The sequence below is a fragment of the Neophocaena asiaeorientalis genome, unplaced genomic scaffold (assembly GCF_003031525.2).
Source record: "Neophocaena asiaeorientalis asiaeorientalis breed wild unplaced genomic scaffold, Neophocaena_asiaeorientalis_V1.1 scaffold239, whole genome shotgun sequence".
NCBI classification, from domain to species: domain Eukaryota; kingdom Metazoa; phylum Chordata; class Mammalia; order Artiodactyla; family Phocoenidae; genus Neophocaena; species Neophocaena asiaeorientalis.
Genome location: NW_020175103.1, coordinates 1,027,677 through 1,049,230, shown reverse-complemented (window position 1 = coordinate 1,049,230; position 21,554 = coordinate 1,027,677). Strand labels below are relative to the sequence as shown.

Below are 21,554 nucleotides of genomic sequence, written 5' to 3'. Positions count from 1 at the left end.
GCTAAAAATTATAAAGTTATTAACACCTGTAAAGGATATTACAGATCCTTGGAAAGGCTAACAGGAATTGAAAAAAAAAACATGTAACCTTAGGCTTATTACTCTGGATTGCCCCTCTCTCACACAGGTCAAAGACAAGACTTTCATTTTAGGGCAAAAATGCTCCAAGATGCTCTTGACTTACAGAGACTAAGCACAGCTGAAGGTGGAGGTGAGGAGCCATACTGAATACTGGGGGATTGAATGAAAGTCTCTCTGGGAGACCCGCAGCTCCTTTTCTGTATTCGTTTCAGAAAGCATGGAAAGCTAACTTTACATAACCTCTGATCCTAAACACTTAGAAGATTAAAGGATTAGTCTCTGAGAAAACTGTCATGGAAAAACTGAACCACAGATATGAACATATCAGGTAACCTGATTGCGGTGGTCTGTCATATACAATCATTCTAGAATGGGTACATCTATTGGTATATAGGTTTATAGTACCAATTAGGTTTTTGGGTCTACTTCTTAAATAAGACTGGACTGCTAAGGGTCACCAGAAATCTGAGGAAAGATATGCACTGAAGCAAAAAAATGGAAGAAAGAGAACGTGATGGAAATAGAGACCAGTAAGTAACAGAAAGAAAAAAAAAGTATTATTAATTTTTTCAGAACTAAAAGAACATTTTGCACCTATGGGACAATAGTAGTTGCTATTATTTTTGAAAGAGCATCAAGAGAACAAGAACTCTTGAAAATTTTTAAAAATTGTGATGATAGGAAAAAATTTAATAGAAGGGTTGGACGATAAATTTGGAAATGTTTTCCCATAAAAAGGAAGAGAAAAGAAAGATGGAAAATGGGAGGACAGAAGATAAGAAAATTAAAAGGTCATTCTAGGAAATCCAACAACATCTGATTGAAAGAGTTCCAGGAAAAGACAACAGAGAAAATAAAGGGATGACAATTACTTATAAAGGCAAAAAAATCCCCAAACCTAAAACGTCCATCTATTTATTGCTCCACACAATGAATGAAAAAGACCAAGAATATACCGGAGCGTCTATTTAAGAATGGCATTTAACTTCATCACCACAATGATACCTAAAAGACAAAGGAGTCATGCTCACCAAATTCTAAGATAAAATGATTTCCACTCTAGAAATCTCTAGCTGACCAAACTAAATCATTTATGAAGTTAGAATAAATACCTTTTCAGAAATGCATTATATTTGGTGGTGGGAGGGGATAACCTGGAAGCAGAAACCTCCTGAGGACTTAAATCTGGGTGTCTCTAATGCAGGGAAATCGGAACCCGGGGGTGGGCGTTGGGGGGAATCACATTCTGGCAGCAGGCCTGTCTGGTAGGGTCTGGAGTCATGGAGGAGACACAACTGCTGTTGCCAGGTGATGTTACATGAGGCAGAGAAGCAGTTACGGTGCGGCCTCTACAAGCTGGAAGTATTTCCTTCCACGTACCAGACATCTTTATGCAACACAGGTTGTCTTGGCTGAATGCCGATTTGTCTCCAGGGTTCTTGCTCAGAAGGTTCAAATCCGCACAGCTACGATTTTTTACTCTTAGTAAAGACGTTTGCTTTTCTCCTCAACCCTTCCGGTTGGCAATCTGGAGGCTTCCGTCTCCTGCTGTTTCCCTACCCTGCTGCGGAGGCAACGAACCGTCCTGGACAAGTCACGTCCCCTGCTTGACATCAGGAAAAGTTTCCTGCTGAGGAGTTTGGGAGAGTCTCATATTTGCTGCCCTTAGAAGAGGCAGGTCACAGCTTTCTCAGCTAGAACCAAGTTACAAAACCCTGCTTTGAAAACATTCACGCTTTTTTTTATCGTGCTTTACCCTTTGGTCTCCACGAGGTGGAAGCTTTCCGAGAAGCAGAAGCCATCTCTTAGCATCCCGCTTTCTCCCCCCTGGGCAACGCCCTACAGGGCCAGGACTGGTTGGCACACCACGTCAGATGAAGTCATCACAGTTTATATGTCACGAAATTAAACTTCCAAGAGCGTTCCTTGCGTTCGAAGAAGAGAACTCGGGACACAGACTCGGGAGGCAGCGAGCCCCGCCGTTCCTCCAGCAACGCAAGCGGGGAGCGCGGCTCGGCGGATGCCGTGTTGGAGCCGCCGGCCTCTGCGTCTGGGCAGCCTGGCTGACTGCGGCCCAGCGGAGAGCCGCCCCGGGAGCTGCAGAAAAGGCAGAGGGGCGCTAAAAAGCAAGGACCTACCGTATCTATCCCTAGAAACCGATTTGCTCTTGGGTTTTGCACTAGGAGTCCTGTGCGCGCAAGAAAAGGGACGTGTGCTGTGGAGGCAGATAGAGAAAACAAGGATGCGAAGTTCGGCTTTTCAGAGGGCTTCTTGACTGCAGAACTGAAGCTATATCGTATCAGGGAGGAGCGCTACCACTGCCGGTTACTGCGGGGTTCCATGGTGTAATGGTTAGCACTCTGGACTCTGAATCCAGCGATCCGAGTTCAAATCTCGGTGGAACCTAAGAACTTTTACTTCCTAATTATTTAAATGTATTTACTTATCTTTCCAGTTTTCCTTTCAGGGATAGTTGGCTGGGAATCCGCGGTTCACATTTCACCTTTTCTTTATAGACTTTAATATACGTGAATAAATGAATATTTATCGTGGTATAATACATAATTTTAGAGTTTTTCTTCCTTGTGAAAGTTTAAAATGGCCAAGTATACATTCTGCTTTTAAATTATCTTAACCAGATGGGAAGAATTTTCAAATAGAACTTTAAAGACTCAAAGCCAAAACAGAAAATAGCTTTCAAATTTGTTTTAAAATATTCTAGAAGTAAAGAATTAAGATACAATCACATCCTTATTATTCCTCATTATATTCTAATGAAAATATAAACGTTTGTTGGGAATAAAAGTGTATGATGTCCTTTCTACTGTTATTAGCTAAAGAACGCTTTTATTATATTAATTTCCTTATATTACTTAATTCAATTTTTGTTAATTATTAATATTACATAAAATATAGATAAAATTAACAGTTTTCTCAAATTATTAATTATTGAAGCCCTTGAATATCCATTCACACTTTAACTGATTCATAGTATTTCAGCATGTAAAGCACAGTAAGGATATTTTCACTCTATGCTTAATAGCTGGAATTTTTATTCTCATTGCATCTATCTATTTTATTTTCTAACTGAATTTTCAATTACCAAAAGATGTTATTGAGCAATCTGGAAAAGCAAATTGCTAAAATAAAGGGGGAAAACCACCTGTCGACACCTTTTCTTTCTTTGCTATGTTATTGTGGTTGCTAATACTTCCGCCTAACTGATACTGCATTTTATGAAGACATCAACTGCCTGATTGTAATTTGAAATCTTAACTCCTCAGGAGTTTGTGAAAAGGCCATATTTTCATTTCTACCAATGATACAATTTGTGCAAAGCCCTGCGTGGATGCTATTATCAGAGACTGCTTCCTGGTAGATGTATACCCCTGGGGCCTCAAACCCTTTGTTATAGGTACATGTTTTGTCACCTTCCCTGAGTGCATTTACTTATAAAGCCATGGAAATTTGATAGGTACAGCGAACCTCAGCCGGCACCAGTTCCTAATAAGGATGTCCACAACACTATTTTTAAACATGGGACTCCATAATAAAACATCTACTAATTCACCTCCAAAACTTGAACTCAAAAAATGGAGAAACAACCTAACAAAGTCAACAATTGCTGTAGGCAGTGGGGTCCTCAGGGAGCCACTTCCTGCTTCTATTAGCACAGTGGAATCAGCATGGTAGGTCAGGAAAAGGAGACACTCTGGAACTGAATTCTTACTCTGTGAATGTCTAACTGTAATTTTTGAAATATATAACTGCTCTGTACCTCAGTCTATTTATATGTAAAAGAAGGTAAGGCATTCTTTACTATGCTTTACCATAGTAAGTACCTTGTTTAAGGAAGACACTCCACAAATACTAAAGCTCTCTCTCCCCCTTTTCTTTTCTCTCCTCCTCCCCTGAACAAAGGAAAGAGAAAGAAAGAAAGAAAGAAAGAAAGAAAGAAAGAAAGAAAGAAAGAAAGAAAGGAAAGGACAGAATGGGGGAAAGGGGACATTTTGGTCTCTTTGGATAAATTCAAGTACAATGATGCTTCCTTCCTAAAAATATTCTTCTTCCCAGCAGAAGCAGCCCATCCTCTATCCCCAAACACTAGCCTATCCTTGCTTTAAAAAGAGGTAAAGATCTCACCTGAAGCAGTTACCTTGCATGAGGATATTGATTTTTCTCAAGACCCGCCTCTACCACTCCTCTTTGCCTACAGGACTCAGGGAATCAGTATATATTGCTATTTTACATACTGAAAGAATCGCAAGATCATGCTAATTCATATCAAAAGAAACCAGAGTAATGTGTGTAGGAGTGCTAGGTCAGGAAAAAAGAAACACAGTGTAGAATTCGATCAAATTTATTAATATGGGTACACTTAATGGAGACTCTGAATTTAGTGTGTTAGCTAGAATAGCTGGGAGTTATTATAACAGTGTGCTTGGTAGGTTGCTTGCAACCTGAAATCAGTGGAACTACAGTAAATAAAGAAGCCAAGACTTCTTCGGTATAAGGTAGAGAAAGATATCCAATATCTTAAAAGATGCAGGGAACTTGCAATGGATTTATCACATGTGACACCCACTCATCCTCCCTCTATTATCTCCCTAGAGGGCTCAAAGGACACTTTCCTCACAAAACCCCCTGAGAAACAGATGGGTGGAGGGAGTGCCAGGGTCCTTGGGAAGCTCTCTAGTACCTGTCCTCTGTAGAAAGGTTTGATGGTAGTACATGCATCCCTAATTTTTTTTAAATTTATTTACCTTTTTGATCCCCTTCCTCCATTTCTCCCACTTCCCCTGGCCCTGCCCTCACTTCTGACAACCACTCATCTGTTCTCTATATCTACAAGCTTGTTATTTTTTTTTTTTAGATTGGTATTTGTCTTTCCTCTCTGGCTTATTTCACTTAGCATCATGCCCTCAAGGTCCATCCATGTTGTCATAGATGGCAAGGTTTTATTCTTTTTTATGGTTGAATAATATTTCATTATATATGTGTGTGTGTATGTGTTTGTGTGTATATATACATACATACATATATATATATATATACTATAACCTCTTTAATTCCTTCATCCGCCGATGGACACAGGTTGTTTTTATACCTTGGCTGTTGTAAACAGTGCTTCAATGAACATGAGGGTGCAGATATAATTTTCAAGTTAGTGTTTTCATTTTCTTCAGATAAATATCCAGAAGTGAAATTGCTGGATCATATGGTAGTTGTATTTTTAATTTTTTGTGTAACCTCCATAGAGTTTGCATAGTGGCTGCACCAACTTACATTCCCATCAACAGTGCACAAGAGGTCCCTTTTCTCCCCATCCTTGCCAACACTTGTTATTTCTTGTTTTCTCGATAATAGCCATACTAACAGGTGTGAGATGATAGCTCATTGTGGTTTTGATTTGCATTCGTCTGATGATTAATGACATCGAGCAGCTTTTCATGTACATGTTGGCCATATGTACATCTTCTTTGGAATACAAAGATCTATTCAGACCTTCTACCCATTTTAAAATTGGATTGTTTTCTTGCCTTTCAGTTGTATGAGTTCTTTATATATTTTGGATATTAATCCCATATCAGAGATATGATTTGCAAATATTTCTCCCATTCCAATGGTTTTATGGTTTTAGATTCTTCATTCAAGTCTTTAATTCATTTCAATCTTGACATAGGTCTTGGTGATGACTTTTTGGATTTGACACCACAAGTAAAAGCAACAAAGGCAAAAATAAGCAAGTGGGAATATCAAATTAAAAAGCTTCTGCACATCAAAGGAGACAAAAAACAAAATCAAAAGCCTTAGCCTCCTTCCGTCAGAGCATCCGAATAAGGAGTCATTCCAGTCTGAGGAGGAGGCGTTACTTGCCACAACTGCATATTTGTCTAAATGATGCCAAAGAGTAAGAAACTTTGCTTAATACAAGTACATTTTCCGATAGAAAATGTGACTTTGAAGACAGCCAAAGTTCTCTACAGCTACTTCCAGGAAAGGGCTCTCTTGTCAAGTAGTCGTGGCCGAGTGGTTAAGGCGATGGACTAGAAATCCATTGGGGTTTCCCCGCGCAGGTTCGAATCCTGCCGACTACGGTACCTTTCCCTATTGAGGCATAGCCAGTTGGGGAAGAATGCTGTTGCCTTACAGAGAGAAACTGGATTGTTCTCCAACCTGGCTCTTTATGGTTGCCGCTGAAAAGCTCCACGAAACACGCCGGTTGCGTCCCGAACAGCGTGGGGTCTTTCTATAACCATTTTTATTTTTAAGTAATTGCTACTATTATTTTAAAGTAATTTTCCCTAGAAGAGCCAAGGCTTTGGTGATGCCTTCCTGCTTCCTGCAATCAAAACCCTCCTTGCTAGGCAGCGTTTTCTAAAGAAAAAACTTGGCAGAAACGTTTTCCCCTTATTGGGGCTCTTCTGCAGTCATGTACATCCTTGTTCACGTACAAAAGGAAACTCCACGAAATCTTGGATCAAATACAAGTGAAAGCCAAGACTCATAGCTATGGTTGCGAATCCAAACTGGGTATTAATAGGCAAACCACTACATAACTAAAGATATTAATTAAGCCATTTTTTGGGTAACCCGACAAAAATGTTGACGACATTATGCCAGACTGACTTGTCTTGGGGTCCAGGACAGTGGTAAAGAGAGAGGGACTTAAAATGAGGTGAAGTTTTGACTCATTCTGGGCACAGAATTCAGATGCAAAATCCCATTGTATGATTAACATGTTTGGGTTAATGTATTAAAGTGTTAAAGGAATGTTAACCACAGCTGAGCGCCTTTCTAGGAATTCCTAGGAAAATTTGATTATCACTACCCTGACAGTTTAATGGAACTTGTCCTCACCTCTCTTGTGGAGATTGGCGCAGTTGTCATACTTTGGTGCATCTCATCCAAGAATGCATCTAATAATTTTTCTTAAACACAGTGCTTTCCATATTCATTGATTAAATACCAGATTCCTTCCTCTTTCATGTGTCTGTTCAGAGGAATGAAGTACAATAAAAAGCGTTGAGTTGCAAAGTCACATGGGTCAGTGATGCTGAGCTGTGACAAGTCCCCTTTGCTGAGCAGTGTCCGCCTGATGAACATGACTTGGTTTTGTCTACTAAGACCTGGGCTTCCAGAGGATGAACTTCTTTCTTTGCAAAACTCATCATCTCTCATCAAGCTGTCTCTCACATCCAGCATACGGGTTGCTTTGAGAAACTAATAGAATTCTGGAATGTCAAAGCTAATGAAATGTTAAGGCCCTTCTGCGGAAACAATTCCTGACTTTAGAGCTGAGGAAAGTGACTCACATGACATCAATGTACAGAATTTAAAAATAAAAATTTGTTCAAAAAGATACCTTAGAGAAGAGTGTTGATGGTATAAGCAGAAATTCCTCTCATTCTGGATACTTCTTTCTGTAGGAGCCCATGGAGAATGAAGCTTCGGTTCTGGGGGCTGGAATAGAGATCCTGAGCCAGGACTGACCATTACACAGAATCTTGCTTTGTGGAGTATCAGCCTGTGATCTGGTTTCCAAATACTGCTTAGGATTCTAGAAGGGGTTCTTCTCTCTTTACTTTTAAATCACTGAAATTTCTTATAAACAAGGAAAATAAAACCAAAACCAAAACACACTGGTGAACAGTGAAACAAAAACCAGAGTTACAGCAACTGCAACAGAGGATGTAAGTAAGGAAGTACATTTCCAATAGAAATAAATGTGAGCCACTGACATAATTTAAAATTTTCTAGTAGTCATATTAAAAAGTAAAAGGAGACAAGCATAATTCATTTTAATGATGTATTTTATTTAATCCAATATATTCAAAATATCATCTCAACATGTAAGCAATATTAAAAATTGACAGTGTGATATTTCATGTGTTTTTTTTTTTCATACAAAATCTTCAAAGTCTGGTGTGTATTTTGCAGTAAGAGCTCATCCCAAGTAGGACCAAGTGCTTAATAGTCACATGTCTCAAGTGGCTAAAGTATTGGACATCACAGATCTAGAGTGTGTAGAGGGCATAGAACTGAGTTGGTAGAAGACTGAAACCAAGGGAGGGTCTACACTGCAAACAATAGGCTACAGTCCAAGATAGAAGTCTTCTTGGCATGCGCTTCTCAGTGCTTTTGGGACTCGTGCTGGTGTAACACCCAGTAACTAAACTTGCTATTTCAGGGAGCTCTTCCTTACCTCCCTCAGGAGTGTCTGCGGAAGCCCAGCGAGTGCCTGTTCCCAGCTCCTCTTCCAGCGCGGAAGGCCGCACCTGGCCCAACATCGTGGACAGCTCCTGTTTCAGTACCGTGGGCACTGTCAGCCCACCGAAGATTCTATTTCTAGGAAGGCAGAGGCCGGGAAGTCCACGAGCCTCCTTCACTCATGTCTCTTTTCTTTTCATTTGTTTCAGTTTTGGGGATCATTAGTCTCTGATTGGCTGATTTGCTGTCCTTAAAGCCAAGGTAGAGTTCCTCAATTGTAAAATTGATTATTAGCTTCTCCAATGTTGTCACTCTCAGGTCCTTCACCTCCCGAAATCCTGTGCATACTTAAAGATTGCCTCCCCACGTCTCCTACTTTGAAAAGTCCTCAAGTTCATCCTTCATTCCCCTCCTTCTGTGCTGCTTATGGTGTCTTTGCCATAACGTTGTTTAAGAAAATGCAACAATAATATTAGTGCTTCCATATTTCTTTGTTTATATGTCTTATATGAAACTACTTCTATATTTATCATGCATTCTGCCTGCTAGCATGTGTATTTTCGAAGAAGCGAACTGTTTAAGTCTTATCTTAATCCTCCAAGCCCAGGTAGTCGGTTATTAAATCACTTTAAATGATGTAAACTAATGTAGTAGAAACTAACCCCATTTATGAATCGAACTGGTGTGTGTTCTTTAAATGATATGTTCCTTTAGTGCATCCTTTCATCTCTTTTGTTTTCTTGGCACCATTTAAAAGTCTCAATAATAAAATAGATGGTCAATTAATCCATCATTTTTCCTTATATATGTTATTAATCTTTTATATTTCCTTTGCTACACCTGTTAGTCTTTCAGAAGCAACAGAACATCCTAAATTAAGTGTTATTTATGAGCTATCTTTGACTTTGAAAAGGAAAGTGCCACCTCTACATGGAAATTGTAGTAAACACTCAGTAAAAACACAGAATTCAGAATAATCATTAAGACTTAAGAGAGCCAATGTTGTCTAGCATCTGTCTCCTTTTGCATGCTACCTTCTTCAACAAGAAAGGGAGAATATCACAAATCAAGGGCTTCTTCTCAGTGGAGATCTTAGAGTAGGGGTTGAAAAGTAAATGAAATAACCTCTGGTTGAAAAAGAACAAGGTTCCATTCCACTGTGTAGGACCTATATATGTTTAATTCTAGTGTGTCTAATTCCCAAATGTGTACCGTGAGAAACCCACACCCATGATCCCTCTGAAAAAGGCGAGAGACGCTCTAAGAACTGGTTTGACTGGCATTTTAGCTTCAGGCATGGGTGCACTTTGGCCTCCTAATTTACAAAATTGAGGTTAATGACTCACATAGCCATATTTCAAAGACGATATTTCTTCAGCAACTTTGTACTTAATTACAGTTTAGTAATGGTTAAGCTTATTAGTTAAAATTAGGTCTTGTAACATAAAGGAGACTCTTCAGTGTAGAGGGTTCTCAGCCTCGTGTCTGTGTTCTCCAACAGTATTTGTGAATCCCTGATATGGTTTCTACAGTTGTTAGCTTTGTGTCAGGGCCATCTCTCTGTGAGAGGTTGAACAAATTTTATTTTACATACTGTGGGATTTTGAGCCAAAAAATAATTTAAGAGTCTCTGTCTTACTAACTTCATGACCATTGAATGAGAAAAATTTGTTAGCTCTATTTTGTTGTTTTGGGAAATACATAAAATGACTATGAAAAGATATGTGGGCTCCAAACAAATTCCTTCTCACTTTTGTAATAGATTTATCTGACATGAACCCAATATCTGTCTTCCCAGTGACAAATTCACACTTACCACTATACTGGGGAAGAAAGTTTTATTGAAAATCACTATGCTCACTGCCATGCCTTTGTATATTTCTAATGTCCACAGACCAAAACAGGCACACGTCCATCTAAAGCAAATAATTTTCAAAGCCTTGCCTGACCCATGTTGCTAAGGGCATTGACAAAGTTTTTCTTTTTCTTTACATTTCACTATCATGTTGATCCTGAGAACAAATAGGCAGTATCTTAATCTAGTTCACAAGCTACCTCTTGTACATAGAAAAAACATGGACTGGCACTCTCTTCTATTCAGCACCTTCAAGTCCCATTCACCTAAAATTACAAATTTCAATTTTATTTATGCTTTCCACCTTATCTCTGTCATCATGCTGTCAGTATTAGGCAGTTTCTTCAAACTGTCACTGTGTGGGCTATATTTATTTTCCCTCTATGGAGTATTCTGCCTAATGGACTTGAATCACAAGGGCAGGGGTCATGCTCTTTACCTTGTTAACTTTGTGTTATTACACCCCCGTCAATATGATTAATTCCATTCAGAAATGGGGTTTTATCATATCATGAACCATACGAAAGAGACTTTTTAATTAAGGTGGTTAATTAACCATTAAGGTGGTTCCCAGAAGTAATGATTAGCACTCTGGTCTCTGAATCCAGCCATCTTGAGTTGAAAGAAGCTGTTTATTTCACAGCTTTGTTTCCCTGTTGTCAGGAGTTCATTGTCTACAAAAGCCATACTAAGTAATTTTATTCCTGATATCTCTCAGCACTTAATATCTGTATCTAGGAGGCTTCAGACAGCCTCATCATGTTTCATAGGGAAAGAAAGGGGTCAAAAATAAATACATTCATTTAAAATAGCCTCAAAAGGAATAAAATATTCAGGAATAAATTTAACAAAAGAAGTGCAAAACTTATACTCTGAAAACTACAAAACATTGCTGAAATGAATGGACATCTAAATAAAGAGGAATATATCTCATGTTCATAGACTGGATCTTAAATTAACATTGTTAAGATGGCAATTTTCCTCCAAATCGTTCTACAGATTCAATGCAATTCCCTTCAGAATCCCAACTGACCTTTTTGTGGGAATTGATGGCTTGATTTAAAATTCACATGGAATTTCAAGGGACCTGTAATATCCAGAACAATCTTGAAAAGAAGAAAAAAGTAAGAGGACATGTATTTCTCAATTTCAAAACTAACTATAAGGCAATGATAATCAAGACAGTGTCATAATGGTGTAAGGATAAGCATATAGATCAATGGGATAGAACTGAGAGTCCAGAAATAAAGTCATATGTCTATGATCAACTGATTTTTTTAAGGGTGCCAAGACCATTCAGTAGGGAAAGAATAGTCTTTTCAACAAATGGTGCTGGGAAAACTATGTAACTACATGCAAAAGAACGAAGTTAGATCCTTACCTCATACAATTTACATAAATTAACTCAAAATGAATCAAAGACATAATGTAAGAGGTAATATTATAAAACTCTTAGAAGGAAACATAGGAGTAAGTCTTCATAACCTCAGATTTGGCAGTGGATTCTTAGATATGACAGCAAAAACACAAATAACAAAAAATAATTGATAAATTAGACTTCTTAAAAGTTACAAACTTTTGTGCTTCAAAAGACACTATCAGGAAAGTGAAAAGACAACCCAAAGAATGGAAGAAAATATTTTCAAATCATATATCTGATAAGGGACTTGCATCTAGCTTATACAAAGGACTCTTACAACTCAAGACACATAATCCACTTAAAAATGGGCAAAGATATAGGGGTTCCAGAAGAAAAAGAGAAAAAGAAAGAGATAAAGAACATGAATAGACATTTCTCCAAGAAAGATATACAAATGGCCAATAAGCACATGAGAAAAAGATGCTGTAATTAATCATCTGGGAAATGCAAATTAAAACCACAATGAGATACTACTTCACACCTTCTAGGATGGTTTGAATGAAAATGACATATAATAGCAAGTGTTGGGAAAGAATGGAGAATTCAGAACAGTCATACACTGCTGGTGGGAAGGAAAATCATGCGTCCACGTTGGAAAACAGTCTAGCAGTGCCTGGAACAATTAAACATAGCTTTACCAGGTGACCCAGCAATTCCACTCCTAGGTATATAAACCAGAAAAAGGAAAATATATAAATAAGTAATAATGATAATAAAACTCAAGTTATTTTGAAGTATGTACAGTGAAAACTAATATCTCTCTGCAGTCTATGTGCTCAGCTATTTAATTTCTATCCACAGTAGCAAACTGAAACCAGGTCTCATACAATCTTCCAGAGTTAAAATATATGCATGCACTTAAGCTCTATTTTTTAAAAATCATTACTGTTACATATAATTCTTAAGTGAATGTTAAAGTTTGTTCCAGTTTGCAGGGGATATCTCATGAACCTCCACCAGAGGCTGGCAGAGCAGAAGCTGATCTCATTCCAACAATCCATCAAATAAGGAGTCCTTCCAGTTCTGAGGATAAAGTGTTACTTGGCAATATGGTTACAACAGTATGATAGTCACCCAAATGACAACAAAGAATAGGAAATACTGACTGCAAATACTCTTTCTGATACATGATTCAGTCTTTCCGGTATGTGATTTGCTTTTATGAGACCTAAGTTTCAGCACAGCTGTTTACTTTTATAAGAAAACACCTTGTCGAGTAGTCGTGGCCGAGTGGTTAAGGCGATGGACTAGAAATCCGTTGGGGTCTCCCCGCGCAGGTTCAAATCCTGCCGACTACGTGGTAGTTAGCTGAATTAGTTCCTTAAGGCTGTACATTTTGACAAATCCTGGAGTTGCTAGTCCAAAGACAAAACATGAATTCTAACCAAGATGCAGGTGGTTACTAAACTCGCCAGTTTATGATCCTGCAATTAACTTACCCATGATGGGGCTCCATCGTGCTGGCCAGAAAAAAGAAGTCATAATTACTGTATTTTCCAGTAGGCTTGACCTGTATCCTAATATATTTTCTTTCCTCCCAAGAAGAGTCCTAGCTTCAGAGATACCTTGGTGTTTCCTGCTATCAAAATCCTACTTGCTTCTCCATGGAATTGTTACCTTTTCAGGGATTTCCTTTCTCATATATAACTGTATCCTTTATATGTCTCAACACACTCATGTTTTCATGTCTGAGTGAGGTTGATCTACAACTCCAGGCTTGCTTCACACAACTCCAGCCCGTTTATGGGGTAAATAAAGTGCCAGAAGTAAATGCTATTTGAAGACAGCAAAATTCTTTGCCCCCATGTGACTGGAAAACTGTATCTACCAAAAAGCAGTAATCAACTGATATAAAGTTTATTTTCCTTCCCTATTAAGAATTTTAGGGCTTCCCTGGTGGCGCAGTAGTTGAGAGTCCGCCTGCCGATGCAGGGGACACGGGCTCGTGCCCCGGTCTGGGAAGGTCCCTACATGCCGCGGAGCGACTAGGCCCGTGAGCCATGGCCGCTGAGCCTGCGTGTCCGGAGCCTGTGCTCGGGAACGGGAGAGGCCCGCGTACCGGAGGAAAAAAAAAAAAAAGAATTTTAATATTTACACTAATCAAACATAATAATCATGATATGAAGCTCTAATGATTTTGAGGTTATATGCAATGAATGAAATCTATCTTCTATCTGTGTGCTGTAGCTCTTTAGTTTCTCCACAGTGAAATGAATTTTTGTATAACCTTCCAGAGTTATATGTGTGTATAGTATTCAATCCACTCTTTATTTTTAAATGAATGGTAGCAAACTTATATTCAGTGATGGTCTTGGTTTTTTCTCTCCCTTAAACATATATTCTGACCTGTACAAAATATGCCCAACTGATTTTTTGACAACAGTACAAAAAAAAATCATTGGAGGAGGGATAGCCTTTTCAACAAATGGATATCCATAGGTAAAAACAAAAACCCACGTTGACCTAAACCTCATTGCGTATACAAAAATTAAAATAAATCAAAACTGAAATGTAAAACTATAAAACTTTTAGAGAATAACATAGGAGATCTTCAGGATCTTAGTCCTTAGACTTGATACAAAAGCCCAGTCCTTAAAAGGAAAACAGATAAATTGAACCTCATCAAAACTAAAAACTTTTACTCTTCAAAAGACACTATTAAGAGGTTGAAAAAAACAAGCTACAAATTGGGAGAAAATATTCGCAAACCACATATCTGACAAAGGACAATATCTAGAAAATGCACAAGAATTCTCAAAACTCAGCAGATTAAAACAACAACAACAACAAAACCCCTAACAATCCAATTAGAACATGGATAAAACACATGAGATATTGCACTGATGGGGATATACAGATGGCAAATCAGCGCATGACTAGGAACATGCGCAGGGAGTTTGGCTCAGCTTTATAAAATTGACTCTAGCAATGTCAAAGTCCCTGGCCATAATGATCTTACAGCTTTCCCACATACCCTTTTTCAGGTCTTGGCTCAAAACTTTCCATTTCCTAGAAAATGACTGATGCTCAGCTGCATAGGCCAAATGAACCTCTTTGGAGGTGGCTACTGTGTTCTGTTAATGCTGGTGGGAGAATACTGGCAGTCAATACAGATGTAGAAGTGAGGGCCCCCTTCTCCCCCCACAAAATTGTCTTGGGCTGTCAACACTGGCTCTGCAGTTTCTGTGGCAGAGAATAGGGAAAAGAACAGAAACTCTGAGAATCAACTGGAGAAGGCGAGCAACCTGCAGAATTCAGAAGGGAAGCAAAAAGAATGAAGGACGGCTCAAGGAGGAAACCAGTCAGCATCTTCTGAGGTTTGACTTCTTGCTGCTACAAACCACTCTTGCCTCAGGGGAAACTTGTCCCGAGGTTACAGAAAAATGCGCATTTCAGAAAAGGGACTTGTCCCTACCCTTGGGAGCTTTCATTTCCAGTTTGGGGCCTTGGCAACCTGTTGAGTCGCTGGGGCCTTCTATCTTAATTCCTAAGTCTCTCCATTTCCGAGCGATGAGAACACGTTCAAACGAACCTTCCATATGAGGAGACCTTTGAAAGTGTAGAGCGAAGTGTTGATGACTCCATATCGAGTTATGGAGAGGAGGAATCGCAGTTGGCCCTGAATCCTGCAAGAAGGGGGAACTTGGAAAAAGGGAGGCTTACTTTGGAGTCTCCAATAATGGAGAGCAGCAGAGCAAGTGAAACCTGCGCAGACACAGGAGGAGGGGAGAAACTAAGGCTGAAACAGAGATATTGTCCACTTTTGCCTGATAGATAGGAGTGCGTACTTGGAAGGAGGGAAAAGAAGAAAGGTAGTCGGTTCCAGGACCAAGAAGAAATCCTGAGGCAAGGGCTTTGGTTGAGGAAGAACCTGACTCTTGAAAGGTTTTATAAGGCTTTGCTGGGTTCTAGTTCTGGAAATCTGACATTGTAGCCATCATTGTTCCCTACCTAGCTATCATAATTCCCAATCCAAAGGGAATGATTGGCATCCACTTGAAGAAAGGGTTGAAGATTTGTGAAGACCTCAAACTAGAGATGGTGTGGTATTAATATTTTGAGAATGACATGACTGTAAGGGTGGGAAATAAAGCGAAAAGTGTAGAGGAGGCGGATGAAGAAAAATAGTGTAAAGAAGACATTGAAGTGTTGAGAAAGTGGGTAAGAATCAAGATTGAAAAGTATTTCTCAGCTTTTCGCAGTGAGCAGAGTGGTGCAGCAGGAGCGTGCTGGGCCCATAACCCAGAGGTCAGTGGATCGAAACCATTCTCTGCTAGACTTGCATGTTTTTCTCAAGTCCAGAGATTTTTTTCCTGCTTCCTACACCTACTGAAACATCCACAAAGCAGAAATGGTAGTCAAAAGAAAGCCACCGGAGACAATCTCACAACCATTCTCATCCTCTCATCTTCCTGGGACAGGAGTATCTCATTTGCTCTGCTCCAACTATATTCAAAGCCCACAGAATGATGGCAAATGCTACCCAATCTTACTTGTCTTCCACCTCAACTGCTTACTCCCTCACTGCTTGCTTGGCTCTCACTTAGAGGTGCTCAAAAAATATGTGCTGAACCAGAGAAGCCTTACCATGACCACGGCCACACACATTTCCTCCACTGCTGGTGTTGTGGTCTTTGAATGGGATGAAGTCAAGATAAACTGTGGAAGGAAAGCATTAGACAAAGACCTGGAATGATGGGGAATCTCCATGTGTTGGGCGGAGGCAGAGGTGGATTAATGTGATTCCACCTTGTCCTAGAGGAAGGGACATGGAGGCGAAAGTGTCCAGTTGGGAAATGCTGGGTAATGGCGGGACAAGAGGGAGAGGAGCAGAGAGAAGAGGAAAAAGAATGGAAGATGACGAGAAAGGAGACCAGAAGTACAGGACTGGGGCGATGTGGAGTTTGAGGGAGACGGCCTTCACCAACTGAAACAAAAATAATTTCAGCCTCCCGTTTGTTTGGATTCAGGTAAGGGACCAGGAGGGAACTTGACCCTTGAGCCTAGGACTTCCTGACCTCCCGCCACATACCTAAAAGCCATCAAGCAAATACATTATGCTTCAGTCCTCTTCATCAGCTGGGTGTTGCTTCTTCCTCAAATAGAAGCTGGTTTCCCGCTGCACATTTTTGTATAATTCGGGCCTGGGGCTTTTCTCCTGACTACGCGGAGATAAAACACACCCCCTTCATACATGTGCAATCATTGATTCCAGGAATAAACTCCCTGAATCAATCTTACCCTAAGTACTCAGCCCGACTTTGATCTACTTTTACCCTGCACTTTCGCGTATTTATCGTCAATAATGCAGAGATCAGCAATGACCTGCTCAGCCGCCACTGATCCCCCGATCCCCAAGGCCTGGGGTGGAATTAGGAATTACCAAGACTTCGGAAAGACCCATATATTCCCTCAGATTATGGACCACTGAGTTGATAGAGAAGCACACTTTTAATCTGAGCATCTATGATTCAAATCCCTGTTTTTCTTCTTTTGATTTCAGCCTCACCAGATATGACCTACCGCCTACCTGGAAGATCGCTGCCCAGCGGAGAATGTCTGGGGACCCAGTAAGTTAAGAATAAGAAAAAAAATACAACTTGCAGATCCAACCACAGTCATACCCATAACTGCTTTGGGGCCCCAGTAAAAGCCAGCCAGGTGTAATGTTGTCGTCCCTATCTGGCTGGATCACAAAGGAAATGGCTTTATTTAATTTCTTTAGTTGTGTAAGTAGTTTGCTTATTAATACCCAGTTTGGATTCGCGACTTGGTGACCTAGCTATGAGTCTTGGCTTTCATTTGTATTTGATCCAAGATTTCGTGGAGTTTCCTTTTGTACGTGAACAAAGACGTACATGATTAGAGAAGAGCTCTGATTAGGGTGCGATTCTTTGGACACGGAAATGCTCCTCTCAATTTTTTTCTTTAGGAAAATCTGTTTTGTAAGCAAGGTTTTGATTGCAGGAAGCAGGAAGGCGTCACCAAAGCCTTGGCTCTTCTAGGGAGAATTACTTAAAAATAATAGTAGTAATTACCTAAAGATAATAATAGTAATAAGAAGACCCCACGCTGTTTGGGGCGTAATCCGGTTGCTTCGTGGAGCCTTTCAGCGGCAACCATAAAGAGCCAGGTTGGAGAACAATCCAGTTTCTCTGTGTAAGGCAACAGCATTCTTCCCCAACTGGCTGTCTCAATAGGGAAAGGTGCCGTAGTCGGTAGGATTCGAACCTGCGCGGGGGAAGCCCAGTGGATTTCTAGTCCATCGCCTTAACCACTCGGCCACGACTACGTAGCAGCTGCTCACTCTATTAGCATAAGTAGCTGCATGGAACTCCAGCTCTCTTCAAAGGATCAAATTTTCTACCAGAAAGTGTATTCATATTAAGAAAAATTTCTTATTCCTTGACATCATTTAGACAAATACCACGCTATGGCGGCAAATTGGCAAGTAACACTTCCTCCTCAGTCTGGAAGGGCCCCTTATTCTGATGCTCTGCTAGAAGAAACCTAAGCAGGAGACATCCTGAGAGACCAGCTTCCTGATCTGGCAGCTTCTGATGGGGATCCTTGAGATACACACACTCAAAACTGAGACACACTCTAACATTTGTTGCAGAATTATGAGTATAACCACGATTTGAAAAACTTGAAATGACCATCAGTTTTAAAAATAACTTTTTGGGACATCCATATAGTGGAAGATTCTGAAATTTCTAAAAGATTTCAATCTTTTAGAAAACTCACAACTATTTGATTTGAAGGATTGTCCCACCTATGTCAACACTTTTTTATTTTCCTGCATCCATATGCAAGAAGAACTAGGGAACAGACCTCAAATAAAACAGCTCCCCAAACCTTAAAAATGTGAAAATTCATGTTACAAATTTAAAAGACTTATAAAACTGTGCTCAGTGTTCTTTCAAAATGATTTTTAAAAAAGAAAAAAAATACAGTTAAATGCTAGCAAGCAAGAAGGGGTGGAGAAGTCTTCATTAATTCTAACAATCTCTAAATGGCATTGATTATTTGAGAAACAAGTTTAAGGTGAATGCTTTCACTGTGGAGTGTATTGAACAAGACAGATGATTAATCCAACTACCACTTGAGGCAAATATCAGCTCTCGAGCAACATCAATAAATAACCAATAAATCAATAAAAGACATTGTTCTGCTATTCACTTACAAAACTTGATGATTACTTTACACTGTAAAAAGCAACAACAACAAAATTAACTCATAATCCTGCAACCTAGAAGCCAGCACTAGCAACGTTTTGAAGTATTCCTCCTCTACTCCCAATATTTCATAAGCAAAAGTTTTGCTTAGTTGAAGTCATGTTCTTTGCATCCTGCTCTTGTCAGTGAACATTATAAACATTTTCCCAGATCAATTACAAAGTGTTCCCAGATTTTGTTTTACTGGCTTTGTAATGATCTATTACACAGATGAAGCAAAAATATTTAAACACTTATCTATTTTTAAATACCTGTTTTTTGCTATCACAATGAGAAATAAAAATAAAGATTTTTATGCAGTACATGTTTTTCTTTGTTAAGATTAGTTCCTTAAGAGGGTGCTTCTTAGACTTCGGTGGGCATCAGAACCACCTGGAGGGCTTCTTGTTATTACAAATTGCTGGATCTCCCGGCTTGTGCTCTCCCCGCTCCTAGCAAGTTTTTAATTCTGTAAATCTGAATTCAAGCCCAAGAATCTGCATTTCTCACAAGTCCCCAGGTGGTGCACATGCTGCTGCTGGGGACAATAACTTTGATAAGACCGCTCAAGGACAACAAACTTCAAAATAAATTTACTGTGTTAAAGGTTATAAACTCCTTATGAATCTAAATGGAGGTATATAGCAAGCGCCACGGTAGTAAGACCAAATATTTGCAAGAGTACAGTGAGGGGAGGATTGTTTTTACTGTCCTAAAGAAAAACATGTTTTTTAACTACCAGAGGGACAAATTCCAGCCTCGATCATGGAGGTCACATTCCTTTTGTATCTGAGATTCTCTTTAAATCTACTAGTTTATGCCCTGGGGACGCACTTCCGTTCCTAGAATTCAGAGCAAGTCCTTGGTTTTGGAGTCCTTGACATTTCCATAAAAAGGACTCTAAGCCAAGTGTCCCCTTCATCATCCCATTCTCATAAACCAGATAGTCTCTGACTCAAGAATCAACCTTATTAATTTAGCTAGATTTATTGTGACATATACATGTTTGCATTTCTTTTTGGCGCTATTCTGCATTGAGAATGTCTTCCTGCTGAGTTCGGATCCCTGGAAAACCTGTATTCTGAGTTCCTCCCTTTCCCCCGGGCTCCGGAGGCTGAAGGCTTCGTTCGCTTGGGAATTGTCTCGCGTCCTTCACTAGGACAACATAAGTGACCTTCAAAGGAAGGGGTCCGAGACCTCTCCTGCCTTGTCTTTTCCAGTTAGGACAGAAATTGCTCGCCCCCCACCCCGCCCCCTCATTCCGAACTGTCGCCGCAGTCCAATTTTAATCGTTCTTTTGGAAGCATGTCAGTTTTATCCATGGAAGAGATTCCTGATTTAGATTTTAAACCTGAAAGTAAACATAGATGACTCCTCACCTCCACCCCCGCCATTTCTCGCACGTTCCCTTCATTCGAGCTCCTTCTCCCATTGGTATTTGCGACTGGAGGTTGTTTAGAGCTCACTCTAAACTCAAAGCTCCCCTTCAGCAGGTTCCCGAGAATTAGGTGTGATCGTGCGTGTCCAAGATTAACACCGGCTTTTGGACAAGCTCCAGCGTCTAAGAAGTTCGAGTCGCTTGTCTAGGAGCATTTTATTCAATTACATCACCAGCTGGCTCTTGATTTGCTCTAGATGAGCTCATTCATTCTCGAGGGAGTGGCCTGGACAGGGCTGAGAAACTTTTTGTTGCCAGACCTACCGTTGGGGAACGTGCCACATATCCACCACTAGTTTTCACTTTAGCCCACTAAACAGTCAGTGAGCTGGTAGTTGTGGTCGAGTGGTTAAGGTGATGGACTTGAAATCCATTGAGAGTTTCCTGCGCAGGTTCGAATCCTGTCGACTAAGATTTTACCAGGAACTCTGCGTGGTTAAACACGCCTGAAAAAACATTGCAGTCCCTCTTTCTACTATAAAAGCGCAGTGATATTCTCCTACTGTTGATTCGTCACTATGGTCAACCAAAGGGCTGTCGGGTTTCATAAAAAGTAGCGAGACGGACCATTTTTGTTGAACACTTAAGATGTGATGTAAGCAAGAGCTCCATAATATTTATATCTCCATTTGGTATTTAAACTGTGTCATGGCAATAAATGTATGCAGTAAAGATAGAGCTACAGTTGCAGAGTAAAGGCGTTTTTTGCATTTTCATCTGGGAAAGAAATTTTATGTATCAATAAATACAAGAAAGATAAAGCAAACTTCAATTCTGACCAAATTAAAAGTGATCTGTGCAGTATATGAATGATGGAGCATGAAGAGTAGATTCCACATACTGTGAAGGTCGAAGGGCTGTAATGAGACCATAAGTAGTGTTTTCCCAGTACAGCATATGCAAAAAACAAACAAACAAACAAACAGGGGTGTATAGTGTTTCACAGTTAGTGGCACTGTGAGAGAGAAAACCAACACTCTCTGGTTTTGAACAATGAAATATGTTTACATGTGGAAGCAGGAACTTCACAGAACTCGTTTATTATGAAGGAGAATCTACATATGAATGTTTGGATAAGCAACTTACACATGGGCGATGTTAAGAAGAAGCAGACAGTGAATAAGATCAGTGTATGGGGGGAGAATCTTCATTGTGAGCACACTTGGAGTTAGTGATATGTGTTGGTTGTGAGAAAAAAATTTTGCTTAAAAATTCCACACACAACCTGGTATCATAAAGATATTATTTGTGTGTGTGTGGCGGGGGGGGGGGGGGGGGGGGGATTTGGGGCGAGCCTGCGGCGGCAGAGGCCAGCGTGACGTTGCACCAGCC

The 21,554-nt window shown here is 39.9% G+C and overlaps 5 non-coding genes across 5 annotated transcripts; 4 read left to right on the top strand and 1 right to left on the bottom strand.

Annotated features, from left to right (window-relative positions):
- Positions 1-2,415: 2,415 nt before the first annotated feature.
- On the top strand, positions 2,416-2,487 carry TRNAQ-CUG (transfer RNA glutamine (anticodon CUG)). The gene has a single exon. It is a non-coding gene; the product is annotated as a tRNA-Gln (tRNA).
- Positions 2,488-6,097: 3,610 nt separating this feature from the next.
- TRNAS-AGA (transfer RNA serine (anticodon AGA)) lies at positions 6,098-6,179 on the top strand. Its single transcript has one exon. It is a non-coding gene; the product is annotated as a tRNA-Ser (tRNA).
- Positions 6,180-12,783: 6,604 nt separating this feature from the next.
- TRNAS-AGA (transfer RNA serine (anticodon AGA)) lies at positions 12,784-12,865 on the top strand. Its single transcript has one exon. It is a non-coding gene; the product is annotated as a tRNA-Ser (tRNA).
- A 4,912-nt stretch (positions 12,866-17,777) lies between these two features.
- Positions 17,778-17,859, bottom strand: TRNAS-AGA (transfer RNA serine (anticodon AGA)). Its single transcript has one exon. It is a non-coding gene; the product is annotated as a tRNA-Ser (tRNA).
- A 2,694-nt stretch (positions 17,860-20,553) lies between these two features.
- Positions 20,554-20,635, top strand: TRNAS-UGA (transfer RNA serine (anticodon UGA)). Its single transcript has one exon. It is a non-coding gene; the product is annotated as a tRNA-Ser (tRNA).
- Positions 20,636-21,554: the final 919 nt, after the last annotated feature.